The following is a 12,500-nucleotide window of genomic DNA, read 5'->3' on the forward strand; positions in this document are numbered from 1 at the left end:
AGTTTGTGTCGGTGCGCGTGTGTGCATATACCTGCTCATTCAAAATTGATATAATAATATAGTAATATGATATACATATTACTCTTATTCCTTTACCTATATTCGAATACATATGATAGACATAATCAAATTATAGAAGAGTTTATACAGACGTATTCAGCATACAATACCTTAATTTATATTCTATCAGAATGAAAATCTATTTGATCTAATTCATCTATATATCTAATACATAATATTGATATTCTATAGGCATTAACAGTCTACATTATATTCAACTAACATAGGAGATGATTTGACACTACAGAATTTCAAGAAAATATTTTTTGATAATATCATGTTTGCTTAGAGGTTTTTAACTGAAAAATCGTCTTTTATGTATATGTACAAAAGCGTGAAATTAAATTCAACTTACGTAGACTTAGCATAAATTTCGTTCGTAATATTGGTTTATTTTGCTAAGAAAATTATTTGATGTTATCACTGGGTCATGCGCATGGCTTGAACATTTACTAATATTACAGAGAAAAAAAATTAATGTAAATTCAGAATACTTATCTACGCATGTAGCAACAAGATGTTGACGGTTATAAATGAATGTGTATTTTAAATATTTCAGCATCTCATTTCCTATACAAGGAACTATTTTTTAAATGTAATTCGCAGAATAGTTTCACACAATAAGAAACGCCTAGTTCAGATTTATTTCAAACCGGGAAATTTGTTTTCAGAAAGCATTCGTTCAATGACTATATAGAATGGCTGAAGCAAAACGTTGAAGGGCCGACTGTGACTGGCAGTAAACAAAGAGAACTCCTATGTTGCCGTTCGATCTGCCAAAAATGTCATTTAATCTTTAGGCAAATCATCTTTCAATAAGAAGAATTCATTGATTGATGTAGTTCCTAATAATAGAGCGGTAGGAATTGGTAGAACTCAGAATAACACTTTCAGGTATTTGCTCAGGCTTTTGTGCTCTGAGTTCAAATTACCACTGAGGTCATCTTTGACTCATTCTTCTTATGGTCGAGAGAATAAAGAACCAGTTAAACTATCGGAGATATTCTGTTCGCCCTCTTCTTCTTTATCATCATCACCAATCCTCTTCTCCTCTCTCTCTCTCTCTCTCTCTCTCTCTCTCTCTCTTTCTCTCTAATACACGGCTGTAATGGGTTATAAGAACGATGTTGGGTTCCACTTACGGTATCTATATCACCTTTGACACCAGCGGAAGAATATGTATGCCAAATCTCTGAAAGCATATAAAAAATGAAAAATCCCAATTAAGTCATTTAATTATAGTCATACACGCATTCATAGTGACTCCCTCAAACTCACTGTTAGAAAACCATCGAATGAGTTAGTCGTTGGAAACATGTAACTAACGGCGTTAATGTTCACCAATTGAGACAGAAAACAGTTGAATATCAATTACGCAGCAACCGCATTATACATTAAACTATTCTGAATTCAGTGAAAGATGATATCTCTAAGTGTAGAAGTGTGATCGTGTTAACTTGTTGTTTAGATATTTATTGCAGATAACACATAAATGCTAACTAGGAATATCTAAGAGAGTTAAAGAAAACACAATATCTGTCATTCATTAATAATAACAGTAATAATAAAGGAGAAATTGTCTTCTACTATAGCCTCGGGCCAACCAAATCCTTGTAAGTGGATGCGGTGGACGGATACTGAAATAGCCTGTTGTATATATATATATATATATATATATATATATATATATATATATATATATATATATATATATATGTATATATATATATATATGTATATGTATATGTATGTATGTATGTATGTATGCATATCCGTATAGTTTGATAGATAGATAGATAGATAGATAGATAGATAGATAGATACACACACACACATATGTATATATATGTATATTCTTTTATTCTTTTATTTGTTTCAGTCCTTTGACTGCGGTCATGCTTGAGCACTGCCATTCGTCGAAGTAGTCGACACCAGGACTTATTCTTTGAGAGCCTAGTACTTATTCTATAGGTCTCTTTTGCTGAACCGCTAATTTGCGGGTATACAAACACAGCAAGATCTGTTGTCAGGTGATGGTGGAGGACAAACGCAGACACACAAATAGTTATGTGTGTGTGTGTGTGTGTGTTGCACACCGAACTACTTGGTAGAATTACTTTATTATTAATTAATTATTAATTTTTACCCTATACCTATCTATCTATCTATCTGTCTATATATATATATATATATATATATATATTTACTGTCTACCAAATCCTATCAGAAGGCTTTGGTCGGCCCAAGGCTATAGCAGAAGACTAAACCTGGACCTATGTGGTTGGGAAGCAACCCCTATGCACACACACACACACACACACACACACACACACACACACACACACACACACACACACACACACAAGAGTGTAGTTTTCAAACCGATTCGGTGGCTTACCACTTAAGTGCCAGATTCACTTGAATCCTGATCTATTTTATAGATAGATAGATAGATAGATAGATAGATAGATAGATAGATAGATAGATAGATAGATAGATAGATAGATATTCAAGCATTGATAGATAGATATTCAAACATTGTCTTTTGTTTGGCATATGAAATTGTATTATATAGTATATTAAAAATTCAGATATATTCTAGGGGAAAAAATGTGGTAATTAGTTATTTTTAAAGGAGAACTAACAGTGTAAAGGCAAATAATGCTACATTCAGAATAAAACCGCATCAGACTATAACCGAAATTACATACATGTGCTAATCTACTATTTTATTCTGGTACTATCATCAAAGAGTAATTTTAGCTTTACTTAACCATATAGTGAAAAATAAATATTAAGAATGACACATTAGATATTAAAGGTTTAACATTTCCATTCGAAAAGACGGAGTAATACTACTGGGTAATCATGATTGGTTGAGCAAAGATCTTTGAGCGACAGTTGGTTAGTTGTTACTTCTGATTATCAAATGTGACAAAATTATACATACCAAAGTATCTGGTTTGACTAACCAGATGGCAAGAGTGGATCTTGGCCTCTCTTGTGTATTGACACAATAAGTACTTTATCGATCTACGTAATTACACCATTCTACTGCGTCTTTGTTTTGCACTCATTAACACATTTGGCTTTGCAAACCTGTGTCACCAAGTGTATATGTATGAAATTGTGGAGAACAAGTTCAGCATTTATCGTACTCTGCCAATTAAAGTGGTCACCAAGCGTTTGACATATTGATATTATAACTATAGAAGAGTTCTTTTCACTTTATTTAAATGACAGGATAGGTCAAGTTGAGTGGTTTCTGTGAAACGCTTGACAGTAATGTAGGTGAGAGTCTTGGAGATGCTGAATTTGATCATTGTTTTTAAAGACATGGCTGCTAATTTAAATTCTAAATTCGGATTTAACTTTGTCAGCCGTACAACTGCAAGGAATACATATGCATGCATTTACGTTTAAGTTTGCTATTCAGTTAGATGATATGTCTAAAACCGTATTTTGTGAGCACTGCACATTGGATATATACAATATATGATATACTGTTATGTGTATAGAAATATTCCCTGCACATACATGTGCGTTTGTTCATGTCTATAAATGTTTACTGTGTGTACATGCGCCTGATTATGTGTGTAAATATTCTCTGTATATAAGCGTGATTGTGTGTGTGTGTGTGTGTGTGTGTGTGTGTGTGTGTGTGTGTGTGTGTGTGTGTTCAAAAACATGTTCATTTATGCTGTTTTCAAATTCCACTATAGACAAATGATCAAGCACGAAGCTGTCGTTGATGCTATTTTTGACACAAAAATAAGCAGTACATCTACCAACACAATCGCAGAAATTCTATGAAGTTTGTTACAACTTTATGTCTGTAATGAAGTGATTATATATGCTTTTACCTGTGTTTGTGCTTGTCTCCACACCAGTGCTTGACAAACAGTGCTGGTTTACTTACATCCGTGTTACTTAGCAGTTAAGCCTAAAAGATCGTTAGAATCAGTACCGGGTTTTAAAAAATAAATTTCAAGGCGGAACCCACAATCCAATGTTGAAGCAAGTAAAAGATAATACACAACTGCTTAATGTCAAACTTTAATATTTGTCTGTCTTTATCTCTGCCTCTCTCCTCTTCTCTCAATCTGTGGATTAGTAGATCGGAGAGAGATAAGGAATGTGAGAGAGGCACTTGAATAGAAAGATATAAAGAAGTGGTTGTTGATGGCAACGTAAACAGTTTGCTGAAATGTCTTCCTGATGTAACCCTCTGAAACAATCTATGCCTGTTGAATAATGTAGGATATTGCTGACAAAGTACATAAATTACTGATATATACTGAACAAATAGGATGGATATGACTAGAACGTATTTTAACAATATGGTTACTCGATCAAACTGACTCCGTCTTGAAAACGAAAAGATGACGACAGCAAAAATCGACAATAAAAACAACATTGACAAAGTTGAAAAGTGCAAAGTTAAATTAATTCTAAATACAGAATTATCAACAACCTCTATTGGAAAATATTTGTATATGTAAAAATTGGTATTTGCGCTGTACACAGCGACGACGGAAGTGATGATTTTGTATATTTATTTTAGTACATGCCGGCAAATTCAGATACATGTACAGTAGTAGCCATGTACACTAGTATTGCACATTCGGAATATTGATGCAAGGGATTTTGGTACACCGATGTTTCGATATGAGTTATCTCGTCAGCCAGAAGAAACCGGTTATGTCACTACAAATGATTAACCGATATTTTTAAAAGTTGGTAGGAATAAGCACTGATCTGAAAACAGTTCGTTCAATGAACTATAAAAACACCAGTGGTTTCTTTAGGTTCCAAGGTTCGGGTGATTCTGGTGGATGACACACAACATACCGAAACAACGGGAACATGGAATACCTCGTATAAACGAAATGAGAGTGATATGAAGCCATTATTGTTGGAAAGAGAAGTTATTCACCAGTGACGTACACAGCAGAGACTAACATATTTGCGTTTGAATATGCCACATTATATAAAGAATAAATATGCAAATCATCGTTCTCGAATTAAAAGAAGCCGCTAAAATACAATACATAAAAAGTAATATTAACAATACCTATTTGTTCGTATTACTTAAACAAGCATGAAACCTGGCTTCACAACAGAACTACATTGCATAATATAAATCGACATATGTTTTATAAACAGACTGCTTACTACAAAGGCGTGGCTATGTAATGAGAAACTAGTTTCCCAAACACATGGTTTCTAGTTCAGTCCTGTGTAGCAACTCAGGCTAATGTTTTGTACTGTAGCCTTTCGCCAACCAAGCCATGTGAGTTGATTTTGTAGGTGGAAACTGAAAGAAGCCTGTCGTATATATATATATATATATATATATATATACACTCACACACAAACTTTTGCAGTTTAGTTCACAGGTTATCTAAACGATTAGGTACAGTGGTTTATAATGTATATGACTTGAGATGTTTGCCTTGTCTTAACGTTGTTTGTCCTCTTTAAAAATTATATATATGTGTGTGTGTGTGTGTGTGTGTGTGTCTGTGTGTGTGATTATGTATACATATATATATATGTATATATATATGTATATATATATATATATATATATATTATAATTATATATATAATCCGCAGAGGTTAGACGGATACCACATGCGCGCATACCCCGGTGCAAGGTGGCATCGACCACCCTAAAACACCGGGCATTTATATATATATATATATATATATATATATATATATATATATATATATATATACACTCACACACAAAATTTTGGGGTTTAGTTCACAGGTTATCTAAACGATTGTGTGGTTCTCCCTTAGCAGCACTTGACAATTGTTGTAGAGGTGTGAGTACGACCCCGTAACTTAGCAGTTCAACAAAGCAGATCGATATTAATAATATATAAGAACTGGGGTTAATTCAGTCGACTAAAAATTCTTGAAGACAGTATCCCTGCATGACCGCAGTCTAATGTCTTAAGTAAGTAAATCAAAGAAAGATAATCAAGTTAACGAATTTATTTAATGACGGAAGAAGATTGTCGTTTATTAAAACTTACTCCATCTGAAATATTAAAGTTAGCAAAGTACTCCACAGGCATATTTAAGGATTTAATCAATACACACACTATTATATGCACATACACACACACACTTTCTGACATACATACAGGGAGACATACATTCACATATACATATGAATATCTGTTTCTATGTATATATGAATACGTTTATGTTTCTGTAAGCATATAGGCACTAATAAGGTTGTTAATGTAATAGACGTATAAGGCGGCGAGATGTCATACACGTTAGCACTCCAGGCGAAATCCTTACCGGTATTTCGTCTGTTTTTACGTTCCGCCGAAGTCGACTTTGCCTTTCATCCTTTAAGGGTCGATAAATTAAGTACCAGTTGCGTACTGGGGATCGCTGTAATCAACTAGCCTCTTCCCCAAAAATTTCGGGCCTTGTACCATAAGTAGAAAAGGATAGCTACACCTATGAGAAATAGGAGCCAACTTTTCTTCAAAAGAGAGCCTACCATATTATGTATAATTATCTGTATATTTGTAGGTACCGGCGGGCTTTAACGTATAAACTAAACTTCCAAGATGCGTTGATAAAATTTCACTCAGATCATATCTGTTTTCTCTATAATTCTTAAGTATTTGGTGGTGCACCAGCATGACCGCAGCCACTTGGCTGAACACATAAATAAATAAATAAAAATATAGGCGCAGGAGTGGGTGTGTGGTGGGTGGTTTGCTTACCAACCACATGGTTCCGGGTTCGGTCCCGCTGCGTGGCACCTTGGGCAAGTGTCTTCTACTATATAGCCTCGGGCCGACCAAAGCCTTGTGAGTGGATTTGGTAGACAGAAACTGAAAGAAGCCCGTCGTATATATGTATATATATATATATATGTGTGTGTGTGTGTGTGTGTGTGTGTGTGTGTGTGTGTGTGTGTGTGTGTGTATTTGTGTGTCTGTGTTTGTCCCCCCCCCAACATCGCTTGACAACCGATGCTGGTGTGCTTACGTCCCCGTAACTTAGCGGTTCGGCAAAAGAGACCGATATAATAAGTACTAGGCTTCCAAAGAATAAGTCCTGGGGTCGATTTGCTCGACTAAAGGCGGTGCTCCAGCATGGCCACAGTCAAAAGACTGAAACAAGTAAAAGAGTAAAAGAGAATATATAAAATACAGACGTATGCGCGAAGAAGAAGAAGATGAAGAACAACAACAACAACAACAACAAAAACAAGAAGAAGAACAAAAACAAGAAGAAGACGAACAACAACAACAACAATAACAACAACAACAACAAGATGAAAGAAGAAAGAAGGCGAAGAAGAAAAAGGAAGAAAGTAAATGAAATAAAGAAAAAAATGAAATTAGATATATAAATAAAAACAAGAATAAAGATAAGAATGACGATAAGACTAATAGTAATTGAAAACAGTGAGGAGGAGAGTGAAGTCCATCAAGAATAAAGAAATGGAATGCCTTGGAATGGTCAACATTGTTGTGTTCTTCTCAAACGATAACCTGTGTGGTGCCTATTAATTTGAGGTCCCCTATTCATTTCTAATATGTGGTATGGTGTATATATATATATATATATATATATATATATATATATATATATAAAGTGTAGTATATTGCCACTTAAGTGTGGCTGACCCCTAGGGGTGGATGTTACTGTTGCTTTTAGCCCCAGGAGGACATCTCCTCCAGCTGGCTTATCGACACACGACTGTGTCCTGTTTTCCAAGGGAGTTATCCCTCTCACCACGACCAGCAGCACGAACGTATCCGGATTTCAGGGTTATTTCCCTTCTTCGGCGTTCGACAGCTGATGACCTTGGTGAGAGAGAAAAACCTGGCAAAATCTTATATCTTCTTTTCCAGTGACATTCTTCACTGATATTGAAAAGGTGAAAACAAGCAATGTTAATTCTCTAAATGAAGTATTAACAGTAACTGCACGATAAAGTGTAGTATATTGCCACTTAAGTGTGGCTGACCCCTAGGGGTGGATGTTACTGTTGCTTATATCTTCTTTTCCGGATACGTTCGTGCTGCTGGTCGTGGTGAGAGGGATAACTCCCTTGGCAAACAGGACACAGTCGTGTGTCGATAAGCCAGCTGGAGGAGATGTCCTCCTGGGGCTAAAAGCAACAGTACCATCCACCCCTAGGGGTCAGCCACACTTAAGTGGCAATATACTACACTTTATCGTGCAGTTACTGTTAATACTTCATTTAGAGAATTAACATTGCTTGTTTTCACCTTTTCAATATCAGTGAAGAATGTCACTGGAAAAGAAGATATAAGATTTTGCCAGGTTTTTCTCTCTCACCAAGGTCATCAGCTGTCGAACGCCGAAGAAGGGAAATAACCCTGAAATCCGGATACGTTCGTGCTGCTGGTCGTGGTGAGAGGGATAACTCCCTTGGCAAACAGGACACAGTCGTGTGTCGATAAGCCAGCTGGAGGAGATGTCCTCCTGGGGCTAAAAGCAACAGTAACATCCACCCCTAGGGGTCAGCCACACTTAAGTGGCAATATACTACACTTTATCGTGCAGTTACTGTTAATACTTCATTTAGAGAATTAACATATATATATATATATATATATATATATATATATATATATATATATATATATATATATTTGAAGGTTTGGAGGTGATGTACAGAAATTATATAGAAAAAAATTTTAAGGTACTCAGAAATCTGGATGTTTGCACATTTACAGATTTTTATTAATGTCACATATTAAATAAAGCGCTTTTCACCTGGTCGTGCACGATTTTCAAATTGTTTTATATATATATATATGACAGTCTGTTAAAGTCTGTCATACCGGCCATGACGAAGGGAAATAGCCCTGAAACTCGAGTCGCCTTTATATATTTATATTTATATATTTGATCCTTTATATTGAACACTCAATATTTCATCTACATTCAATACTTTCTTTCATGGTGCCATCCATTTTTATTTTATTTTATTTTATACTAGCAGAAATACCCGGCTTTGCCCGGGTTAAAGAGAATAATGAAATCTAAAAACGCCGTCTAGACTACGCAACCCTCAACTGTTAGTAGCTACGATACCATATTTCTACATTAATAACTCTCCAATCCATGCCAGCATGGAACATAGACATTAAGTGGAATGCCAGTCTCTCATCTAGGAGGGCCTTGAAATCAATGTTACCAACTGGGGACTATGTGTGTCGCAGTGATAATAAAAAGACCCAAAGGAGGTCTGCAACGAAATAATTTTACTCAACACTTTGCAAGTGAATCAGTGGAGGCAAAGATGCGTCTCATTTACTTGACAATTTATGCACCACATTGCAGAAATCACAATGTAAGTATATCTGAAAGGGTAGTCTTACACTGTTGTACCGTTGAATTACAAATAATGCTCATCTGCTATGTTCGGGTTAACATTTCATCAACATCAAAAATATATGAATTTTCATGGGAGTTATGGCCGTTATACATAGAATATAATTTCCAAATTTCATAAAGATCCGTTCAGTACTTTTGACGTAGTTTTGGATAAGAAAACAAATGACTAATGTGTGTGTTTGTGTGCATGTGTTTGTGTGTGATGGGTGTATATATATGTATAGATATCTGTATGCATGTATATATATGTATATATGTGTACATATTACATGTACATCTCTCTCTATATATATACATCTACACATATGTATACATATACATGCATGCATATAGATCTATATCTATATATATCTATGTATATACGTGTACATATACATGTATATGTATACATATACATCTCTTTCTCTCTCTTTCTCTCTCTCTGAAAGTATCTGTCATTACAGTATCGAAATGTGATTGTTTCAGTTAGTGGAATAACGTGTACATATACATCTATATGTATACATATACATCTCTCTCTCTCTCTCTCTCTCTCTCTCTCTCTCTCTCTCTCTCTCTCTCTCTCTTCTCTCTCTCTCTCTCTCTCTCTCTCTCTCTCTCTCTCTCTCTCTCTCTCTCTCTTTCTCTCTTTCTCTCTCTCTCTGAAAGTATCTGTCATTACAGTATCGAAATGTGATTGTTTCAGTTAGTAGCATGGTTTCATTTTTAAAGTGAAAGTATTTGACATGAGTGTTTTTGTTTCACTTTTGACACGTAATACTTAAATAGTGGAGGAGATATTATGTTGCCGTGGGCTCGAACTCTGCAAGAAGTTAAAATTTTTTTGACTAAAACACAACTGGAACCCTAAGTAAGGCATGTGTAAAATTTGAATGAAATTGGTTGCGTAGTTCTCGAGTTTTAGGGAATCAGACAGACAGACAGACAGACAGACAGACACACATTCTCATTTTTATATATATAGATTATATATTGTATACTATATTATATATTGTATATTCCATATTCTATACCCCGCATTGGTTCTGCAGGAATATAAATAAAACATAAAAAACAGACAGTGTTGGAACTCTTTTAAACAAAATTATATATATATATATATATATATATATATATATATATATATATATATATATATGTGTGTGTGTGTATATACACACAAACATGCACACACACGCATATATATATACATACATACATATACACATACGCACACATATACACACAGATATATGCATACATCCTTACATGCACTACATGGATAAGTGCGAGCAAGAACAGAAGTAATATTCTTAAGATTATAAACTTGAAAAAGTACAGGACAAGTTATTACACCTGTAAAAGTACAGGACAAGCTATTACTTCTAGTAAAGTAAAGAATAAGAAACCTTTTACTTAAAACGCTGCAGTAAAGAATGCTAGTTCTAATTTATCACTCTTTACAGTTCTCATGTTTTAAACTTATTGTGCAAAACTGTTCAGATAATTTATAAGTTTATTTAATTAGTCACTTAGGATATAAACATTCATTCTAGACATATATTCTTTATTCTTATTGCATGGGGTGTTACTTCTTACTTCCTCACTTACTGACATTAAATTTCGTGGCATTTTACCTCATAACATTTTTCTATCATTTAAGCCTAAGAGAAATATACTTTTATTTTAAAATTTGAAAAAAATTATGTTAATTGAAGATGAATAGGTGTCTTACCGCCCCCTTGAGGTCACAGATATTTTGATGCAACTTTTTTCTACTGAACCTGATCTCAAACCATTTATGCCATAGTGTAGCTGAGGAACTGTTAACAGGTTGAAATTTAGTTGAGTACTGAATTAGTGCTGAAACTTGGAAGCCGGTGCGATTGATGAAATGGTGGACTTAAGAATATATTCAACCACTACCGTGGTTGAATGATATACATACAAGCATACGCACACACAGATATACGGATATACACACTCATGTAAACGGCTCCTTTTCGCAGAAAAGGAAAGATGTGGCTGCTATTTCTTGCACACCCTACTACCTCGTAACAGGTATTTCGGGTCCTTTATCGCAAATAGCTGTTACATACTAGGAAGGTGTGCTGGAAATAGCACCCAAATCTTTCGAGGTGAGATACCTTGAATGTACTCCAAAGAAACCTATGGAAAAAACAATCTATTTCACACTGAGGTTATGAATGGGTCTTTTACGAAATACCGTATTTTTAAAGTCATTTTCGCTTTTAAGTATTTTGCCCATTATATTCAATGAATGTGACATTGAAATCACGTGTAAACGGCTCCTTTTCTAGGAAAAGAAATTATTAGGCTACTATTTTTGTCATGTCCTGCAATCACGTAACGGGTATTTCGGGTTCTTTATCACAAATAACATTTACTTGGTGGGAAGGCGTGATAGAAATAGCAGCCAAATCTTTGGAGGTGAAATATGTTGAATGTACTCGAAAGAAACCTATGAAAAAAAATTATTTCGTACCGAGGTTACGAACGGGTCTTTTACGAAATATTTCCCGTATTTTAAAAGTCATTTTAACTTTTAAATATTTTGCCAACCATAATGTGCCATATGGAAAGGGTAGAATTTCTTCCCTTCCAGGGTTAAGTTATTCTTGGAGTATTTTTCTATTATACTTGAAGCTCGAAACTCATATCAGAGTAACTCAATGTAAACATTATTACTAAGATTTTTAAAAAAATATTCCCACAAAACAGCCATGTCTACTGATTTTCTCAGATATATATATATATATATGCACACGCACACGCGCGCGCACACACGTACCTGAATACTTTATTGGATGGGCAGATAATGAATCTTAATTATATTATCAAGAAAAAAAGCATACCTTTCTTTGTGATATTCATACCTAAACGGTGAGCTGGCAAAATCGCTGCATGGTTGGATAAAATGTGTAGCGGCACTTCTTCCACTGGTTTACGTTCAGAGCCTAAATCCCAACTAGGTCGAACTTGCTTTTCCTCCCTTCCTGGACGAAAAAGCAACCAGTTACTAA

This window comes from Octopus bimaculoides, chromosome 8 (genome assembly GCF_046866305.1).
Source record: "Octopus bimaculoides isolate indiv1 chromosome 8, ASM4686630v1, whole genome shotgun sequence".
NCBI classification, from domain to species: domain Eukaryota; kingdom Metazoa; phylum Mollusca; class Cephalopoda; order Octopoda; family Octopodidae; genus Octopus; species Octopus bimaculoides.